At 43.2% G+C, this 22461-nt stretch overlaps 1 pseudogene; it reads right to left on the reverse strand.

Moving 5' to 3' along the window:
* The window catches only part of LOC147357193 (olfactory receptor 5D18-like), a 60913-nt pseudogene that overhangs the window by 20209 nt on the left and 18243 nt on the right, over window positions 1-22461 (reverse strand).

The following is a 22461-nucleotide window of genomic DNA, read 5'->3' on the forward strand; positions in this document are numbered from 1 at the left end:
TTCTCCCGTGGATCTTCCCAACACAGGGATTGAATCCAGGTCTCCCACATTGTAGGTAGATGCTTTACTGTCTGAGCCACCAGGGAAGTCCATTTGATAGAATCATGCCTTTATATTTCATTGAGAACATAATCCAGAAGTTAATTTTTTTTTCTTATTTCCTGGAGTAAATCTATTCCTGGGGAAGGATTTATTTTTAAAATTGTATTTTAATGTAAAACAGACAGAGAAAATTGCATAAATATGCACAGCATAAAAAGCTCTGAGAAGTTAACACCATATAATTCGAATCTAGGTCAAAAAATTCAATATGGTCAGACTCCCAAAAGCTCTTTGTAGAACAAACTACATAATTTGTAGGGTTCAGTGAAAAGTCAAAATGTGGTGCTCCTTGTTTCAAAATTAGTAAAAATTTCAAGACAACAACAACAGAGCATTAAATCAAGTGCAGAGCCCTTCTGAGCATGCAGCCCTGCCCAGCTGTGCAAATTCACATGCTTAACTTTTGAAGAGGCTGTGAGGAGTAAATGAAATCATGTTTGTGTGGCCACTGTATTAAACTGAATTAAGATGCAATTTTATTTTCCTGTCTTGCCCATTCAGCCACAGTTATCTTCTCCTTCCCTGGAAGAAGACTCCTGCAGGCCCGTGATAATAGTCAGAGTCTTGGATAATGCACAACTGCAGAGATTTTAAGTTACAAATATTGTCTCATTTAAGTAATTGAAGTGGGTAGTCCTGTACAATAATTGGAATTCCTCACTTTTGTAGCTTGGTTGTCCCTTGGCTTAGGGCTAGAGGCCTGTAACAGGAAGGTGATCCTCCGTCTGAGCCCATTTGCTGCAATTTCAGTGTCTTCAGTTAAGTGGGGAAGGATTCAGAGGATAGGACAGCCTTGCTTGGTTTAGTGACTTAGGTCGTTGGCCATGGCAGGTTGTCCATGTTGTCTTTCTTTTCCTGTGGTGTGTTTAATGGGTACTCAGCTAAGAGGCTGACTGCTGTGTCCTCTCCTGCAATCATCTGCAGGGTGCATCTCACTCCTGTGGTGCCTAATGATTCAGTTTTAGCTCACCTGATCTCTGACTTTTGCTCTTGCTGCACCTATCAGCTGTAATCTCCATGGATCCTCAGGGAGCACTATTCAAGTGGGAGGGGACATGGGTAAACCGATGGCTGATTCATGCTGATGTTTGGTGAAAACCAGTGCAATACCTTAAGGCAATTATCCTTCAATTGGAAATAAATAAATTTAAAAAAAAATAAAGACTGAAGGTAATTGAACATATGCCAGACTTTTCTCCCACATGGCCCACATCTGATTCTGAGACAAAGCTCATTTCTCCTGTTCTGATGAACTCAGGGAGATAGTCCACTTCCAGCACTCTGCCACCCAGTGAGTTAAGCAGGCCCTTTTCCAACCCTCTACATTTCCTAGGTGAGAGTCGGTCACCAGTTCACAGTCTATTGTGTGCATGAGTCAGGCCCTGGACCTCAAAAACTCTCACCTGTTGGAATACACTCCCCAGCACCCTGACTAGTCCTGTTGAGGACCATCATCTCTTCCTACTAGACATGGAGGAGAGTTGCCTCCATGCATAATAAAATTCTCATGGTATTACAAAAGTTTGCTTCCAGAATGTAAATCTGTAAACTGCAAAATTGTGTTGTTACGAGTCTAATAAAAACCTATGCTTTTTGGTCAGGATAAAGATAGTGAAACTTACCTTATAAAACTTACCCTACATTTTCACAATGGATCAAGAGTCATTCATGTACTACTCACCTTCATATCACCTTCTAGGCATTTTGAGAATGGAGAGTTAGGTTGAGGTTGGAGCTTCCTAGTAGTAGCATCGGTTCAGTTCAGTCGCTCAGTCATGTCCGACTATTTGTGACCCCATGAATTACAGCACGCCAGGCCTCTAGGTCCATCACCAACTCCCAGAGTTTACTGAAACTCAAGTCCATTGAGTCAGTGATGCCATCCAGCCATCTCATCCTCTGTCTCCCCTTCTCCTCCTGCTCCCAATCCCTCCCAGCATCAGAGTCTTTTCCAATGAGTCAACTCTTCGCATGAAGTGGCCAAAGTACTGGAGTTTCAGCTTCAGCATTAGTCCTTCCAGCGAACACCTAGGACTCATCTCTTTTAGGATGGACTGGTTGGATCTCCTTGCAGTCCAAGGGATTCTCAAGAATCTTCTCCAACACCACAGTTCAAAAGCATCAGTTCTTCGACGCTCAGCATTCTTCATAGTCCAACTTTCACATCCATACATGACCACTGAAAAAACCATAGCCTTGACTAGAACCTTTGTTGGCAAAGTAAGGTCTCTGCTTTCGAATATGCTATCTAGGTTGGTCATAACTTTCCTTCCAAGGAGTAAGTGTCTTTTAATTTCATGGCTTCAATCACCATCTGAGGTGATTTTGGAGTCCCCCCCCCCCCAAAAAAAAATAAATTCTAACACTGTTTCCACTCTTTCCTCATCTATTTCCCATGAAGTGATGGGACCAGATGCCATGATCTTCATTTTCTGAATGTTGAGCTTTAAGCCAACTTTTTCACTCTCCTCTTTCACTTTCATCAAGAGGCTCTTTAGTTCTGCTTCACTTTCTGCCATAAGGGTGGTGTCATCTGCATATCTAAGGTTATTGATATTTCTTCTGGCAATCTTGATTCCAGCTTGTGCTTCCTCCAGCCCAGCATTTCTCATGATGTATTCTGCATATAAGTTAAATAAGCAGGGTGACAATATACAGCCTTGATGTATATTATATATTCTATATGTATATCCTTTTCCTATCTGGAACCAGTCTGTTGTTCCATGTCCAGTTCTAACTGTTGCTTCCTGACCTGCATATAGGTTTCTCAAGAGGCAGGTCAGGTGGTCTGGTATTCCCATCTCTTTCAGAATTTGCCACAGTTTATTGTAATCCACAGTCAAAGGCTTTGGCATAGTCAATAAAGCAGAAAAAGATGTTTTTCTGGAACTCTCTTGCTTTTTCAATGATCCAGCAGATATTGGAAATTTGATCTCTGGTTCCTCTGCCTTTTCTAAAACCCGTTTGAACATCTGGAAGTTCATGGTTCATGTATTGCTGAAGCCTGGCTTGGAGAATTTTGAGCATGACTTTACTAGCATGTGAGATGAGTGCAATTGTGTGGTAGTTTGACATTCTCTGGCATTGCCTTTCTTTGGGATTGGAATGAAAACCGACATTTTCCAGTCCTGTGGCCACTGCTGAGTTTTCCAAATTTGCTGGCATATTGAGTGCAGCATTTTCACAGCATCATCTTTTAGGATTTGAAATAGCTCAACTGGAATTCCATCACCTCCACTAGCTTTGTTCTTAGTGATGCTTCCTAAGGCCCACTTGACTTCATATTCCAGGATGTCTGGCTCTAGGTGAGTGATCACACCATCGAGATTATCTTGGTCATGAAGATCTCTTTTGTACAGTTCTGTGTATTCTTGCCACCTCTTCTTAATATCTTCTGCTTCTGTTAGGTCCATACCATTTCTGTCCTTTATCGAGCCCATCTTTACATGAAATGTCCCCTTGGTATCTCTAATTTTCTTGAAGAGATCTCTAGTCTTTCTCATTCTGTTGTTTTCCTCTATTTCTTTGCACTAATCGCTGAGGAAGGCATTCTTATCTTTCCTTGCTATTCTTTGGAACTCTGCATTCAGAGGCTTATATCTTTCTTTTTCTCCTCTGCTTTTCACTTCACATCTTTTCACAACTATTTGTAAGGCCTCCTCAGACAGCCATTTTGCTTTTTTGCAATTCTTTTCCATGGGGATGGTCTTGATCCCTGTCTCCTGTATGCTGCCATGAACCTCAGTCCATAGTTCATCAGGTACTCTGTCTATCAGATCTAGGCCCTTAAATCTATTTCTCACTTCCACTGTATAATCATAAGGGATTTGATTTAGGTCATACCTGAATGGTCTAGTGGTTTTCCCTACTTTCTTCAATTTCAGTCTGAATTTGGCAATAAGGAGTTCATGATCTGAGCCACAGTCAGCTCCTGGTCTTGTTTTTGCTGACTGTATAGAGCTTCTCCATCTTTGGCTGCAAAGAATTAATCAATCTGATTTTGGTGTTGACCATCTGGTGATGTCCATGTGTAGTCTTCTCTTGTGTTGTTGGAAGAGGGTGTTTGCTATGAGCAGTGCATTCTCTTGGCAAAACTCTATTAGCCTTTTCTTGCTTCATTCCGTACTCCAAGGCCAAATTTGCCTGTTACTCCAGGTGTTTCTTGACTTCCTACTTTTGCATTCCATTCCCCTATAATGAAAAGGACATCTTTTTTGGGTGTTAGGTCTAAAAGGTCTTATAGGTCTTCATAGAACCGTTCAACTTCAGCTTCTTCAGCGTTACTGGTTGGGGCATAGGATTGGATTACCGTGAAATTGAATGGCTTGCCTTGGAAACGAAGAGAGATCATTCTGTCGTTTTTGAGGTTGCATCCAAGTACTGCATTTCAGACTCTTTTGTTGACCATGATGGCTACTCCATTTCTTCTGAGGGATTCCTTCCCGCAGTAGTAGATATAATGGTCATCTGAGTTAAATTCACCCATTCCAATCCATCTTAGTTCACTTATTCCTAGAATGTCGATGTTCACTCTTGCCATCTCCTGTTTGACCACTCTAATTTGCCTTGATTCACGGACCTAACATTCCAGGTTCCTATGCAATATTGCTCTTTACAGTATTGGACCTTGCTTCTATCACCAGTCACATCCACAGCTGAGTACTGTTTTTGCTTTGGCTCCGTCCCTTCATTCTTTCTGGAGTTATTTCTCCACTGATCTCCTGTAGCATACTGGGCACCTACTGACCTGGTGAGTTCATCTTTCAGTGTCCTATCTTTTGTCCTGTTCACACTGTTCATGACGTCCTCAAGGCAAGAATACTGAAGTGGTTTGCGATTCCCTTCTCCAGTGGATCACATTCTCTCAGACCTCTCCTCAGTGACCCGTCTGTCTTGGGTGGCCCCACACGGCATGGCTTAGTTTCACTGAGTTTGACAAGGCTGTGGTTCATGTGATCAGATTGGCTAGTTTCCTGTGATTATGGTTTCAATGTGTCTGCCCTCTGATACCCTCTTGCAACACCTACTGTCTTAGTTGGGTTTCTTTTACCTTGGACGTGGGGTATCTCTTCACGGCTGCTCCAGCAAACCACAGCCACTGGTCCTTATCTTGGATGAGTGACCCCTCCTGACCTAGAACGTGGAGTAGTTCCTCTCGGCCCTCCTGCGCCTGATATTCTGCCACCCAACTTCCGGCAACCCAGCATAGAGTTTACATTATCTTGGGTGTCTTATATTTTACAGTATTCCTATCAGTCTCCTCACATCCTTATCTGACTGCTTTCTCTAAGATTAAATTTTCTAGGAGTCACGGAATAGGTTTTCCTTCAGCCCTTTGTATATCTGGCATCCTTTGGATTGAGAGTTGTTTACTTTCACTTTGCTATCTGGTAACTTCTAATATCCTGAAAGATATGCAAGATTTTGCTGCTAAGTCGCTTTAGTCATGTCTGACTCTGTGCGACCCCATAGAAGGCAGCCCGCCAGGCTCCCCCATCCCTGGGATTCTCCAGGCAAGAACACTGGAGCAGTTGCCATTTCCTTCTCCAATGCAGGAAATTGAAAAGTGAAAGTGAAGTCACTCAGTCATGTCTGACTCTTAGCGACCCCATGGACTGCAGCCTACCAAACTTCTCCGTCCATGGGATTTTCCAGGCAAGAGTACTGGAGTGGGGTGCCCTCGCCTTCTCCTCAATTAATCATGTTTACCTCCATAGATCTTATGCGACTTTTTCCCCCCTACTTACTCATCTTTGAATATAGAGTCAAACACACAGATTCATTGGGAGATTTGTTGTAAACCATTTCCCAGTGGATCTGGGTGGAAAAGATGTTCCTTTAAGAGCTCAAACAGAAGGGAAGTTATGAAACAATCCTGGTGTCTAGTAGATATTTTTAAAGTGTCACTTCCTCTTTTTAGGAAGTATAAAGAGACTCATGGTTATCCTGGGAGGAAACGATGGAAGAGCTTATACTTGTGCAGCTTGATGAATTCCAAATTCCTGCATAAAGAGGCAAAAAGAACCTTCAAGTAAGAGACTTTATATGGAGCCTGAGGGGAAAATGCAAATCTCGTCTAAAGCAACTGAGTTTCTATCCTAAGAGGTGGAACTCCAAGAACCAGTTAACTTGAAAAGCTAGTGGAAGTAGAGAAGTTACATTTAGAGAACAGATTCCAAAAGGGGTCCTATCTCATGAATAAGACATAAGGAAAATTGTATCAAACTCTAGAAAAATGTAGCATTTTCTTGATTTTTTTTGTTATTGACCTGCAAAGAAGGCTCTCTTCAAATAGCTTTATGAGTAATTTTAATAAAAATTTGGTAAGAAAGTTCTAAGATAACTTCTCTAGAATTCTCATGCACCAGAAGCTGTTACTTAAAAACAGAAAAAGTAATTTTGCATACCTAATACCAACACTTACTCATCATTTATTGCATTTGTGTATATAAGAAGTGGATCCTGAGCCTTTACCATATCATGCACTTTGGAGAGGGCAATGGCAACCCACTCCAGTACTCTCGCCTGGAAAATCCCATGGACAGAGGAGCCTGGTAGGCTTCAGTCCATGAGGTCGCTAAGAGTCAGACATGACTGACTGACTTCACTTTCACTTTTCCTTTCATGCATTGGAGAAGGAAATGGCAACCCACTCCAGTATTCTTGCCTGGAGAATCCCAGGGACGGGGGAGCCTGGTGGGCTGCCTTCTATGGGGTCGCACAGAGTCGGACACGACTGAAGCAACTTAGCAGCAGCAGCAGCACTTTGTAAGAACTGAGAATGCAAAAGTAAGGAAAACCAGATGAAGCTTTGTTCTTGTAGCTTGCTTTCTGTATGGGGAGGGGTGATTTGAAAATAAACAGTAAACACACACATACACACACATATATACAATATTTATTTGATTACAAGTGTTAAGAAGAAAAATAAATCAGGAAAAGGGGATGGAGTGGAGAACAATAAAGGGTAGAAAGAAAGGGCAGCATTATTTGAAATAGGTTAGTGAAAGAAGTGATGTTTACTGAGGTAAAAATTCTCTTATCTAAAGAAAGTGGGGAAGTTAGCCATGAATACATCTGAAGGAAGAGTATCAGGCATGAGAGCAAATGCCAGTTCAAAATATTAAATTCATGACAACATTTATAGAAGTAGTAGTAACAGTGACAGCAGTACCCGTGCAATATATTAAATGCACAATATATTTTCATCCCTTGTTCTGAATAATTTCTGTATATCTTTATGCTGGTGTAAGTTTTTTTTTTTTTTTTGATGCCCATAAGGGATTTTATGTGCTTGTGTGTGTACACAGAAGGGACTATTCAGAGATTTACTTTTCTTTTCAATTATATTCTTAAAACTTTAATTGCAGATTCACATGCCGTTCTAAGGAATAATACAGAGGATTCTGGGTATGCTTCATCTGATTTCTTTCAGTCTTTGTGTGTGTGCTCAGTTGCTCAGTCATATCTGACTCTTTGCTACTCCATGGATTGTAGCCCACCAGGCTTCTCTCGCAAATCTGGAGTTCAGTAAGACCACAAGGTACTGGCTTTGGTACAATCCTTCAGCTTTACTCAAATTTCACATTTTATATACACTTATTTTCATATGTGTGTATATTTTTCTCGGAGAAGGCAATGGCACTCCACTCCAGTACTCTTGCCTGGAAAATCCCACGGATGGAGGAGCCTGGTAGGCTGTAGTTCATGGGGTCGCTAGGAGTCGGACACGACTGAGCGACTTCACTTTCACTTTCCTGCATTGGAGAAGGAAATGGCAACCCACTCCAGTGTTCTTGCCTGGAGAATCCCAGGAACCGGGGAGCCTGGTGGGCTGCCGTCTATGGGATCACACAGAGTCGGACACGACTGAAGTGACTTAGCAGTATATAGTTCTATGCAGTTGTATCACATGTTAATTTGTGTGGCTACCACCATGTCGAGATACAGACAGTTCCATCTCTCTTAGGATTCTCCATGCTGCTTCGGTATCATCTATCTACTCATGATGCTGGTCCCTAACTCTTGGCAAGCATTAATCTGTTCTCCATGTCTATAATTTTGTCATTTTGATAATGTTACATAAATGAAAGATTGCTGCATGTAATCTTTTATGGTTGGCTTTTTTTTTAACTTAACGTAATTTACTTAAGATTCATCCAAGTTATTGCATTTATCAATATTTCATTCCTTTTTTCTGTTAAATAATATTCCATGGTATGGGTGTATTACAACTTGCTTAATCAGTCATCAGTTGAAGGACATTTAGATTGTTTCCAGTTTTTGGCTAATTTAAATAAAAATACTATGAGCATTAGTTTGTGAGCATTCAAGTTTTACATGAAGCTAAGTTTAATTTCTCTTGGATAAGTGCACAAAGATGAAATTGCTACATCATATGGTAAAGGTATATGGTATATTTAAATTTGTAAGGGACTGCCAAGATGTTCTCCAGAGTGGTTCTATTATTTCACATTTACAATAGCAATGTGTGAAGAATTCAGTTTCTCAACATGAAATCCAGCATTGGGAACTGCCATTTTTAAAAAATTTTAACTATTAAAATAAATGTTACTTTGGTTTTTTAAAATAAACCTTCAGATTACCAAATTTAGAAGTTCAAAAGGCATACTTCATTTTCAGTATATATCTGAAATTTGTGTGGATTATTATTCTATTGATATATCTATAAAATTTTAGCAATAATCTTGAGGGGTCTTTTAATAGTATTTGGTATCACCTACACATTTAATCACTGTATAATATTTTTAATAGCATTAAAATAACATTTTTAAATAAAATTTTTATAAACATAAACATTATAAAATATAATAATATCTGTATAATATAAATAAAATAAAATATAATATTTTTATAAATATGAATATTGCAAAACATAATAACATTTTAATTAATATTTTATAAATATAAATATAATAAAATATAATATTTTATGAATATAAAAATGAATATAAATATAATAAAATACAATATTTTATAAATATAAATATATTTATATAATTTATATATATATAATTTATTATAATATATTTATATAATTTATCTAAATATATATAATTTAATATAATATATATATTATATATAACATATATAATGTTAATAATAATATTTATATATAAATATATGATACTTATATAATTTATATTAATATATATTAATTATATATGTAAATCATATTATTATCATTACATTATTATATTATATAAATTATATATATTATATGATGTATACATTATATTAAATATTATATTGTATATACTATTATTACCATTATGTACAATATATATAATAAAAATATATATAATATATAATGTAATATAATAATACTATTATATATTTATATAATATTGTATATAATAATATATAATGTAATATAATAATACTATTATATATTTATATAATATTGTATATAATAATATATAATATTGTAAATAATAACATCTAATATCTAATATATATAATATAATTTTTATATGATATATATAATATCTAATATATAATAATATATAATATATATAATTTATAATATGTATAATACATATATAATATATAATATACAATATATATTATAAGATATAATATATAGAGTTATAATATATAATATGTATTGTTGTATATTATTATATTACATATTACTATATTATATTTTATAATATATCATAATGTATATTAAATATTATATATATTATATTGTATATAATATAATATGTATTATGTTATATATTATATTATGTATATTATTATATTATATACTATTATTATATACAATATTATATATAATATATATTACATATCATACTAATATTAAATTTATATTATATATATTATATTAGATATATTATATTATATATAATGTATACATTATGTATTATTTTAATATTATAGTGATATTATAATTATATGTAAATATATGATTTTAATATATACATATCATATAATATATATAATATATATCATAATTATAATAAACATTAATATTGTATAATATACAATTATATGATATATTATATATATTATAACATATTATATATAATATGTGTTAATATATACATAATATTATATATTATAAAATATGTATAATTATAATTATATAGAAAAAATATATAAATATATATACATAATATACATTAATATATGATTCATACATATAATATATATTAATATACATAATTAATATATAATATAATAATATATTAATAATATATCATTATATATTATATATATGATAGATATATTTTATATAATATATATCTATATTATATAATATATTGTAATATATTATATAAAACATAAATATATATAATAATATATATTAATAACACTATAGTAATATTGATAATTATTTTTATTATTAATAATCATATATCAATATATATGATATTATTTATCTATATATATTGCAATTCTAGAGGAACCAACTCTTTCAGCCACAACCCGTGAACAACTACGAGATTCTTCCCTCAACGCGAGATGAGGCTCTTTTCCAAAGCAGTGTCTTGAGAGAAACCCCACGTTCTCTCTTGAAATGTGAAAGGGTACTTGACACCCTTGATGCAACTCAGGAAGGTCCCCGAGATACCTGTCCCCACTAGAGAGGAACCCTGAGTTTCACGCCACAACTCAAGAAGAGCCGCGTTTTCCCCCTCCTCTAATCGAGATGAGATTCAATTTCCCGGCTTTGTCGGGAAAGGAATCCCGATGTTGCCATCGGCCCTCAGGAGGAGGCCGGTCTCCCCTTGAAACTCGAGCGCATCCCCAGGAGTCGTGCCTCAATTTGAAAAGACCCCGATTTCCCCAACCACTCCAGATAAGCCTGATTCCCCTGCATGGACTTGACTGGAACCCCGAGGATCCACTCAAAACACAAAGCCCCGTAGCACCTCGAGAGAAAGCCTTAGAACCCTGTGTCCACTCGACAGGAAGCCTGACACCTCTTTGAAACCTCGAGAGGGAAGCTGAGTTCCATATCTCCACACGAGATGGGGCCTGACTCCCCTGTTGAAACTCCATAGGAACCCCGAGATCCATGTCAGAACTGAAAAGGCACCCTGAGGTTCTGGCCTCAATTTGAGATGAGGCCGTATGCCCCTGCACCGACTGGAGAGGAATCCCGAGAGGCCCCTCACAACTAGAATGGGGACTTGACATTCCTGAGGCAACATGAGCGGGTCCCTGAAGTCCCCGTCGCAACTCGAGAGGAACTCCAAGTGTCCTGCCGCAACTCAGGAAACCCAGGAGATCCTCCCCTCAATGCGAGATGAGGTCCCTTTCTGCTGCAAAGTCTCGAGAGAAATCCCTCCTTCCCTCTTGAGCCTCAAAAGGGTACTTGACACCCTTGAGGCAACTCAAGAAGTTCCTCGACATACCTGTCTACACTCGAGGAGCCCCGAGTTTTCCGCGACAACTCAAGAAGAGCCCCGGTTTCCCCTCCTCATCTCGAGATGAGGGTCTATTCCCCTACTTAATCTGCAAAGGAATCCCGACATTTCCATCGCACCTCAGGAGGAGGCTGGTCTCATCTTCAAACTCAAGAGGAACACCAGTGGTCGTGCCACAATTCGAAAAGACCCCGATGTCCCCATCCACTCTAGATAAGGCTTCATTCCCCTGCAACGACTCATATGTCACACTGAGGATCAACTCACGACACGAAGGGAGGCCTGAGAGCCCTGTGGCACCTCTAGAAATAGCCCCTGATCCCTACCTCAACTCGACAGGAGGCCTGACACCCCTTTTCTACCTCGAGAGGGAAGCGGAGTTCCATGCCCCAACACGAGATGACGTCTGACTCCCCAGTGGAATCTCCATAGGGACCCCGAGATCCCTGTCAGAGTTAGAGAGGAACCCTGAGTTTCCCGCCTCAACTTGACATGAAGCCCTTGACATGAGGTGGGTGGGTGGTGGGCGAGTGGTGGTAGGGTGATGGGAGGGTGGTGGGTGGGCGGTGGGCGGGTGGTGGGAGGATTGTGGGAGGGTGTTGGGAGGGTGGTGGGAGGGTGGTGGGAGGGTGGTGGGAGGGTGGTGGGAAGGTGGATGGAGGATGGATGTCAAGTTTATGGAGGTATATCTTCAGTGAGCTCCTGGTCTGGAACAAGGAGGACCCCAGAACTGCACAGTACACAATGAATTGGTCTAGGCAGCACAGCTCTGTAGCATTAGCATCTGGCTGACCACCACTGGGATTCCCGCCTGGCCAGGTGGAGGTGGGGTTTTTGGAAGAGGGAGGAGGGGATTTGAACCTGGGGGCCCATAAACACATCCCTTCGTGGCCTGTGTCTGTTTCCCCATTCCTAGCAGCCCCTTCTCTGGAGCCGAGTTCATGGCTTGAGGGCTGAGGATGGTGGACCCACCAAGAGGCCTGCCTCCTCCTGCTTCCGCCAATTCTCCTCCTCAGCCTTGATAGAGGCTCTGCCTCTTCATCTTCCTGCCTCTTCATCTCCTGTCCCTGTTCAAACCTGCTGGTCAGGTCCCTGGGCAGTTTGATGGCATACTTCTTAGGGGGTGCCTTTTCCTCCTCCTTGACACTCTGTCACAAGACAAGAGGAAAAGGATTGGCAGCCACCCACATTCTTGCTCCTGGAGTCTGCAGGCTGTCTGAACCCAAACATAGAAACAGCCTCAGCTCCAGACCTGTGACTGTGGGCATGTCCTCCCATTTCCCTAACCACAGCAATTTCGCCAGGCTTGATCTGCCAAATGAAGACAGGCCAATTTCTGTATGACTTGCCCATCCAGGCCAGAGTTCAGGAGGTATGACTTCTGTTCTTCATCCCCCACGACCTAGACTAGCTATGATCTGGATCTGATTTAGAAAATGGGGCAAATTGTCGGGAATCAGATTTTCCAGGTTTACCACTGCAGGTCTTCACATGTTGACTTGAAGTGAGAGTTTCCTGGGCTCGGAAAAAGAACAAAGCCTGTGTGTGTGTGTGTGTGTGTGTGTGTGTGTGTGTGTGTGCGCGCATGTGTACATGAGCGTGTGTACACAAATGTGTGTTAGGTGGCCAGAAAAATGTCAAGGAAAAGATACCACAGAAGCTGCGGAATGGGGAGAATCTCCTGGGTTTGCTTCTTCTGGGTTTGAATCTCCTGGGTTGCGTCCCACCACACCCATGAACAACCACGAGATTCTCCCCTCAACGTGAGATAAGACCCTTTTCCAGAGCAGTGTCTCGAGAGAAACCCCAATTTCCCTCTTGAAATGTGAAAGGGTACTTGACACCCTCGATGCAACTCAGGAAGGTCCCCGAGATACCCGTCCCCACTAGAGAGGAACCCCGAGTTTCATGCCACAACTCAAGAAGAGCCGCGTTTTCTCCCTCCTCTAATTGAGATGAGGGTCAATTCCCCTGCTTCGTTGGGAAAGGAATCCCGACGTTGCCATCGGCCCTCAGGAGGAGGCCAGTCTCCCCTTGAAACTCGAGCGCATCCCCCAGGAGTCGTGCCTCAATTCAAAAAGACCCCGATTTCCCCATCCACTCCAGAGAAGCCTGATTCCCCTGCACAGACTTGACTGGAACCCCAAGGATCGACTCAAAACACGAAGGGAGGGGTGACAGCCCTGTGGCACCTAGAGAAAAAGCCTCAGAACCCTATGTCCACTCAACAGGAAGCCTGACACCTCTTTGAAACCTTAAGAGGGAAGCAGGGTTCCATGTCTCCACACGAGGCGAGGCCTGACTCCCCTGTTGAAACTCCATAAGAACCCCAAGATCCATGTCATAACTGAAAAGGCACCCTGAGGTTCCAGCCTCAACTCGAGATGAGGCCCTATGCCCCTGCACCGACTAGAGAGGAATCCCGAGAGGCCCCTTGCAACTCGAATGGAGACTTGACTTTCCTGAGGCAACATGAGCAGGTCCCTGAGGTCCCCATCTCAACTTGAGAGGAATTCCAAGTGTCTTTCCGCAACTTGAGAAACCCAGGAGATCCTCCCCTCAACGCAAGATGAGGCACCTTTCCACTGCAGAGTCTCGAGAGAAATCCCACCTTCACTCTTGAGCCTCGAAAGGGTACTTGACACCCTTTAGGCAACTCAAGAAGTTCCCTAACATACTCGTCTCCACTCAAGAGGAACCCTGAGTTTCCCGCCACAACTCAAAAAGAGCCCCGGTTTCCCCTTCTCATCTCGAGATGAGGGTCCAATCCCCTGCTTCGTCTGCAAAGGAATCCCGACGTTCTCGTCGCACATCAAGAGGAGGCCAGTCTCACCTTGAAACTCGAGAGGAACTCCAGGGGTCGTGCCACCATTCGAAAAGACCCCGATGTCCCCATCCACAAGAGATAAGGCCTCATTCCCCTGCAACAACTCAAATGTCACCCTGAGCATCAACTCACGACATGAAGGGAGGCCTGAGAGCCCCGTGGTACCTCTAGAAATAGCCCCTGATCAACTCGATAGGATGATACCTCAACTTGACAGGAGGCCTGACACCTCTTTTCCACCTGGAGAAGGAAGCGGAGTTCCATGCCCCAACACGAGATGACGTCTCCATAGGGACCCCGAGATCCCTGTCAGAGCTAGAGAGGAACCCTGAGTTTCCCGCCTCAACTCGACATGAGGCCCTAGTCACCTGCACCAACTCGAGAGGAATCCCGAGAGGCCCCTCACAACTTGAAAGGATTCCTGACTTCCCAGAGACAACATTAGAGGCTCCCTTAGGTCCCCGTGGCAACTCGAGGGAAACCACACCTCCTGCTGCAACTTGAGAAACACCTTGAGATTTCCCCTTCCATGTGAATTGAGGCCTGATTCCCCCACCGTGTCTCCAGAGCATTCCCACCCTTGCCCTCACAACTCGAATGGAGACTTGACTTCCCTGAGCAACACGAGAGGCTCCCTGAGTTCCCAGTGATACCTAGAGAGGAATCTCAAGCCTCCAGCCGCAACTCAAGACAAACCACGAGATGCCCCCATCAGCGCAAGATAAGGCCCTTTCTCCTGCAGCAGCTCGAGTGCAATCCCAGGTTCCCTCTCAAAAGTCGAGAGAAAACTTGACTCCCTTTAGGCAACTCAAGGGGCCTGAGATCCCCATCACAACTCGAGATGAAAGCCGAGTTTCCCACCACAACTCGACTAGAACCCCATGTGTCCCACCTCATCTGGAGATGAGGGCCCATTCCCTGCCTCAACGCAAGAGAAATCCCAACTTCCCCTTGCACCACAAGAGGAGGCCCGTGTCACCAAGTGAATCTCAAATGGAAACCCACGGATCCTCCTGCAAGGAAAAAGGACTCCCAGTTCCCCCTCTGCTCCAGATAAGTCCTGATTCCCCCGCACTGGCTCCAATGGAACACCAAGTATCCCCTCACAAGAGGATGGGAGGCCTGTCAGCCTGGCCTATCCTCTTGAAAAAGCCCAAATTCCCCACCTGAACTCTATTGGAGGCCTGACAGCCCTTTGACAACTCGAGAGAAATGCAGAGTTCCATGCCTAAACACCAGACGAGGCCTGACTCCCTAGATGAACCTTGATGGGAAGCCCGAGATCCCGGTCGCCGCCAGAGAGGAACACTGAGTTTCCTGACTGAACTCTAGACACGGCCCTATTCACCGGCAGTGACTTGAGAGGAATCCCGACGGGCCCCTCGCAACTCAAAGAGACCTGACTTCTCTGAGGCAGCATGAGCCGGCCCCTGAGATCCCCACTGAAACTCGAGAGGAACCCCACGCTTCCCACCACAACCCATGAACAACCATGAGATTCTTCTCTCAACGCGAGACGAGGCTCTTTTCCAGAGCAATGTCTTGAGAGAAACCCCACGTTCCCTCTTGAAATGCGAAAAGGTACTTGACACCCTTGATGCAACTCAGGAAGGTCCCCGAGATACCTGTCTCCACTAGAGAGGAACCCTGAGTTTCACGCCACAACTCAAGAAGAGCCGTGTTTTCCCTCTCCTCTAATTGAGATGAGGATTGATTCCCCTGCTTCGTCGGGAAAGAAATCCCAACATTGCCATCGGCCCTCAGGAGGAGGCTGGTCTCCCCTTGAAACTCGAGCGCATCCCCAGGGGTCATGCCTCAATTCGAAAAGACCCTGATTTCCCCAACCACTCCAGATAAGTCTGATTCCCCTGCACGGACTTGACTGGAACCCCGAGGATCCACTCAAAACACGAAGGGAGGGATGACAGCCCCGTGGCATCTCGAGAAAAAGCCCCAGAACCCTGTGTCCACTCGACAGGAAGCCTGACACCTCTTTGAAACCTCAAGAGGGAAGCAGGGTTCCATGTCTCCACATGAGACAAGGCCTGACTCCTCTGTTGAAACTCTATAGGAACCCCGAGATCCATGTCAGAACTGAAAAGGAACCCTGAGGTTCCGACCTCAACTTGAGATGAGGCCCTATGCCCCTGCACCGACTGGAGAGGAATCCCGAGAGGCCCCTTTCAACTCTAATGGAGACTTGACTTTCCTGAGGCAACACGAGCGGGTCCCTGAAGTCCCCGTTGCAACTCAAGAGGAACTCCAAGTGTCCTGTCACAACTCGAGAAACCCACGAGATTCTCCCCTGAACGCGAGATGAGGCCCTTTTCCAGAGCAGTGTCTCGAGAGAAACCCCACCTTCCCTCTTTAGCCTCGAAAGGGTACTTGACACTCTGGATGCAACTCAGGAAGGTCCCCGAGATACCTGTCTCCACTCAAGAGGAACACCGAGTTTCATGCCACCACTCAAGAAGAGCCCCGTTTTGCCCCTCCTCAACTCTAGATTAGGGTCGATTCCCCTGCTTCATTGGGAAAGGAATCCCGATGTTTTTGTTGCCCCTCAAGAGGAGGCTGGTCTCACCTTGAAACTCGAGCAACTCCCCGGGAGTCGTGCCTCAATTAGAAAAGGTCCCAATTTCCCCAACCACTCCAGATAAGCCTGATTCCCCTGCACTGACTCGACTGGAACACCGAGGATCGACTCAAAACACGAAGGGAGGTGTGACAGCCCAGTGGCACCTCGAGAAAAAGCCCCAGACACCTATGTCCATTCGACAGGAAGCCTGACACCTCTTTGAAACATCGAGAGGGAAGCTGAGTTCCATGTCTCCACACGAGACGAGGTCTGAGTCCCCTGTTGAAACTCCATAGGAACCCTGAGATCCATTTCAGAACTGTAGAGGAACCCTGAGGTTCCGGCCTCAACTTGAGATGAGGCCATAAGCCCCTGCACCGACTGCAGAGGAATCCCAAGAGGCCCCTCACAACCCGAATGGAGACTTGACTTTCCTGAGGCAACATGAGTGTGTTTGAGGTCCCCGTTGCAACTCGAGAGAAACCCCAAGTTTCCTGCCGTGACTCGAGAAACCCCAGGAGATTCTCCCCTCAACGCGAGATGAGGCCCCTTTCTGTTGCAGCGTCTCGAGAGAAATCTCACCTTCCCTCTTTAGCCTTGAAAGGGTACTTGACACCCTTTAGGCAACTCAAGAAGTTCCCTGACATACCCGTCTCTGCTTGAGAGGAACACCGAGTTTCCCACTACAACTCAAGAAGAGCCCTGGTTTCCCCTCCTCATCTCGAGATGAGGACCCAATCCCCTGCTTCGTCTGCAAAGGAATCCTGATGTTCCTGTCGCTCCTCAGGAGGAGGCTGGTCTCACCTTGAAACTCGAGACGAACTCCAGGGGTCGTGCAACCATTTGAAAAGACCCCAATGTCCCCGTCCATTCGAGATAAGGCCTCATTCCCCTGCAAAGACTGCAATGTCACCCAGGGTATCAACTCATGACACGAATGGAGTACTGAGAGCCCCGTGGCACCTCTAGAAATAGCCCCTACCTATTGATTAGGTATGAATAGGTAGCCCCTATTGATACCTACCTCAACTCGACAGGAGGCCTGACACCCCTTTTCCACCTCGAGAGGGAAGTGGAGTTCCATGACCCAACATAAGATGATGTCTGACTCTCCAGGGGAATCTCCATAGGGACCCCGAGATCGCTGTCAGAGCTGAGTTTCCCGCCTCAACTCAAGATGAGGCCTTAGTCGCCTGCACCAACTTGAGAAGAATCCTGAGAGGCCCCTCACAACTCGAAAGGATTCCTGACTTCCCAGAGACAAAATGAAAGGCTCCTTCAGGTCCCCGTGATAACTTGAGGGAACCCGCACTTCCAGCCGCAACTCGAGAAACACCTTGAGATTCCCCCTTCCATGCGAATTGAGGCCTGATTTTCCTGCCGTGACTCTAGAGCACTCCTGCGCTGGCCCTCGCAACTTGAATGGAGACTTGACTTCCCTGAGGCAACACGAGAGGCTCCCTGAGCTCCCGGTGGTAGCTGCAGAGGAACCCAAGCCTCCCACTGCAACTCGAGACAACCCACGAGATTCCCCCGTCAATGCGAGATGAGGCCTTTTTCTCTTGCAGCACCTTGAGAGCAATCCCGAGTTCCCTCTCAAAACTCGAGAGGAGGCTTGACTCCCTTCACACAATTCAAGTGGGCCCAAAGATCCCCATCACAACTAGAGATGAAAGCCGAGGTTCCCACCACAACTCGAGAAGAGCCCTGTGTGTCCCACCTCATCTGGAGATGAGTGCCCATTCTGTGCTTCAACTCAAGAGAAATCCCAACTTCCCCTCGAACCACAAGAGGAGGCCTGTGTCACCAACTGAATCTCAAGTGGAACCCCGCGGATTCTGCTACAAGGAAAAAGGACGCCGAGTTCCCCTTCAGCTCCAGATAAGTCCTGATTTTCCCTGCATCGGCTCCAATGGAACACCGAGTATCTGTTCACAACAGGATGGGAGGCCTGTCGGCCCTGCCTATCCTCTAGAAAAAGCCCAAATCCCCGCCTGAACTCGACCAGAGGCCTGACAGCTCTTTGACAACTCGAGAGGAATGCAGAGTTCCATGCCTCAACACCAGGCAAAGCCTGACTTCCTTGTTGAACCTTGATAGGAAGCTGGAGATTCCAGTCGCTGCCAGAGAGGAACAATGAGTTTCCCGACTGAACTCTAGACAGGGCCCTATTCACGGGCAGCGACTCAAGAGGAATCTCACCAAGCCCCTCGCAACTCGAGGAATAATATATAATAATTATATATTATTGTTATATATTATTAATATTATTATTTTATTATCAATATAATATATTAATATATTAAATAATATATTTATATATTATATTATATTACAAAATATATATAATATAATATCAGTTCAGTTCAGTCACTCAGTCGTGTCAGACTGTTTGTGACCCCATGAATCGCAGCACGCCAGGCCTCCCTGTCCATCACCAACTCCCGGAGTTCACCCAGACTCATGTCCATTGAGTCAGTGATGCCATCCAGCCATCTCATCCTCTGTCTTCCCCTTCTCCTCCTGCCCCCAATCCCTCCCAGCATCAGAGTCTTTTCCAATAAGTCAACACTTCACATGAGGTGGCCAAAGTACTGGAGTTTCAGCTTTAGCATCATTCCTTCCAAAGAAATCCCAGGGCTGATCTCCTTCAGAATGGACTGGTTGGATCTCCTTGCAGTCCAAGGGACTCTCAAGATCTGCTCCAACACCACAGTACAAAACTGTCAATTCTTTGGCACTCAGCCTTCTTCACAGTCCAACTCTCACATCCATATGTGACCAAAGGAAAAATCACAGCCTTGACTAGACGAACCTTTGTTGGCAAAGTAATGTCTCTGCTTTTGAATATGCTATCTAGGTTGGTCATAACTTTCCTTCCAAGGAGTAAGCGTCTTTTAATTTCATGGCTACAGTCACCATCTGCAGTGATTTTGGAGTCCAAAAAAATAAAGTCTGACACTGTTTCCATTGTTTCCCATCTATTTCCTATGAAATAATGGGACCAGATGCCATGATCTTCGTTTTCTAAAGTTGAGCTTTAAGCCAACTTTTTCACTCTCCACATTCACTTTCATCAAGAGGCCTTTTAGTTCCTCTTCACTTTCTGCCATAAGGGTGGTGTCATCTGCATATCTGAGGTTATTGATATTTCTCCCTGCAATCTTGATTCCAGCTTGTGTTTCTTCCAGTCCAGCGTTTCTCTTGATGTACTCTGCATATAAGTTAAATAAGCAGGGTGACAATATACAGCGTTGATGAACTCATTTTCCTATTTGGAACCAGTCTGTTGTTCCATGTCCAGTTCTAACAGTTGCTTCCTGACCTGCATATAGATTTCTCAAGAGGCAGATCAGGTGGTCTGGTATTCCCGTCTCTTTCAGAATTTTCCACAGTTGATTGTGATCCACACAGTCAAAGGCTTTGGCAAACTCAATAAAGCAGAAATAGATGTTTTTCTGGAACTCTCTTGCTTTTTCGATGATCCAGCAGATGTTGGCAATTTGATCTCTGGTTCCTCTGCCTTTTCTAAAACCAGCTTGCATATCTGGAAGTTAACAGTTCACATATTGCTGAAGCCTGGCTTGGAGAATGTTGAGCATTGCTTTACTAGCGTGTATGATGAGTGCAATTGTGCGGTACCTTGAGAATTATTTGGCATTGCCTTTCTTTGGGATTGGAATGAAAACTGACATTTTCCAGTCCTGTGGCCACTGCTGAGTTTTCCAAATTTGCTGGCATATTGAGTGCAGCATTTTCACAGCATCATCTTTCAGGATTTGGAAGAGCTCAACTGGAATTCCATCACCTCCACTAGCTTTGTTCATAGTGAAGCTTTCTAAGGCCCACTTGACTTCACATTCCAGGGTGTCTGGCTCTAGGTGAGTGGTCACACCATCGTGATTATCTGGGTCGTGAAGATCTTTTTTGTACAGTTCTTCTGTGTATTCTTGCCGTCTCTTCTTAATATCTTCTGCTTCTGTTAGGTCCATACCATTTCTGTCCTTTATCGAGCCTGTCTTTGCATGAAATGTCCCCTTAGTATCTCTAATTTTCTGAAGAGGTCTCTAGTCTTCCCCATTCTGTTGTTTTCCTCTATTTCTTTGCATTGATATCTGAAGAAGGCTTTCTTTTCTCTTCTTGCTATTCTTTGGAACTCTGCATTCAGATGCTTATATCTTTCCTTTGCTCCTTTGCTTTTTGCTTCACTTCTTTTCACAACTATTTGTAAGGCCTCCCCAGACAGCCATTTTGCTTTTTTGCAATTCTTTTCCAGGGGGTGGTCTTGATCCCTGTCTCCTGTACAATGTCATGAACCTCAGTCCATAGTTTATCAGGCATTCTATCTATCAGATCTAGGCCCTTAAATCTATTTCTCACTTCCACTGTATAATCATAAGGGATTTGATTTAGGTCATACCTGTATGGTCTAGTGGTTTTCCCTACTTTCTTCAATTTCAGTCTGAATTTGGCAACAAGGAGTTCATGATCTGAGCCACAGTCAGCTCCTGGTCTTGTTTTTGCTGACTGTATAGAGCTTCTCCATCTTTGGCTGTAAAGAATATAATCAATCTCATTTTGGTGTTGACCATCTGGTGATGTTCATATGTAGAGTCTTCTCTTGTGTTGTTGGAAGAGGGTGTTTGCTATGACCAGTGCATTTTCTTGGCAAAACTCTATTAATCTTTGCCTTGCTTCATTCCGTATTCCAAGGCCAAATTTGCCTGTTACTCCAGGTGTTTCTTGACTTCCTACTTTTGCATTCCATTCCCCTATAATGAAAAGGACATCTTTTTTGGGTGTTACTTCTAAAAGGTCTTGTAGGTCTTCCTACAACCGTTCAATTTCAGCTTCTTCAGCATTACTTTTTGGGGAATACACTTGGATTCCTGTGATATGGAATGGTTTGCCTTGGAAACGAACAGAGATCATTCTGTCTTTTTTGAGATTGCATCCAAGTACTGCATTTTGGACTCTTTTGTTGACCACGATGGCTGCTCCATTTCTTCTGAGGGATTCCTGCCCACAGTAGTAGATATAATGGTCATTTGAGTTAAATTCACCCATTCCAGTCCATTTCAGTTCGCTGATTCCTAGAATGTCAACATTCACTCTTGCCATCTCTTTTTTGACCACTTCCAATTTGCCTTGATTCATGGACCTGACATTCCAGGTTCCTATGCAATATTGCTCTTTACAGCATGGGACCTTGCTTCTATCACCAGTCACATCCACAGCTGGGTATTGTTTTTGCTTTGGCTCCATCCCTTCATTCTTTCTGGAGTTATTTCTCCACTGATCTCCAGTAGCATATTTGGCCCCTACTGACCTGGGGAGTTCCTCTTTCAGTATCCTATCATTTTGCTTTTTCACACTGTTCATGGTGTTCTCAAGGCAAGAATACTGAAGTTGTTTGCCATTCCCTTCTCCAGTGGACCACATTCTGTCAGATCTCTCCACCATGACCTGCCCGTCTTGGGTTGCCCCACGGGCATGGCTTAGTTTCATTGAATTAGACAAGGCTGTGGTCCTAGTGTGATTAGATTGACTAGTTTCCT

This window comes from Bos grunniens, chromosome 16, assembly GCF_055505025.1.
Source record: "Bos grunniens cultivar Pamir isolate PY7600 chromosome 16, Bosgru_T2T1.0, whole genome shotgun sequence".
Lineage (NCBI taxonomy): Eukaryota > Metazoa > Chordata > Mammalia > Artiodactyla > Bovidae > Bos > Bos grunniens.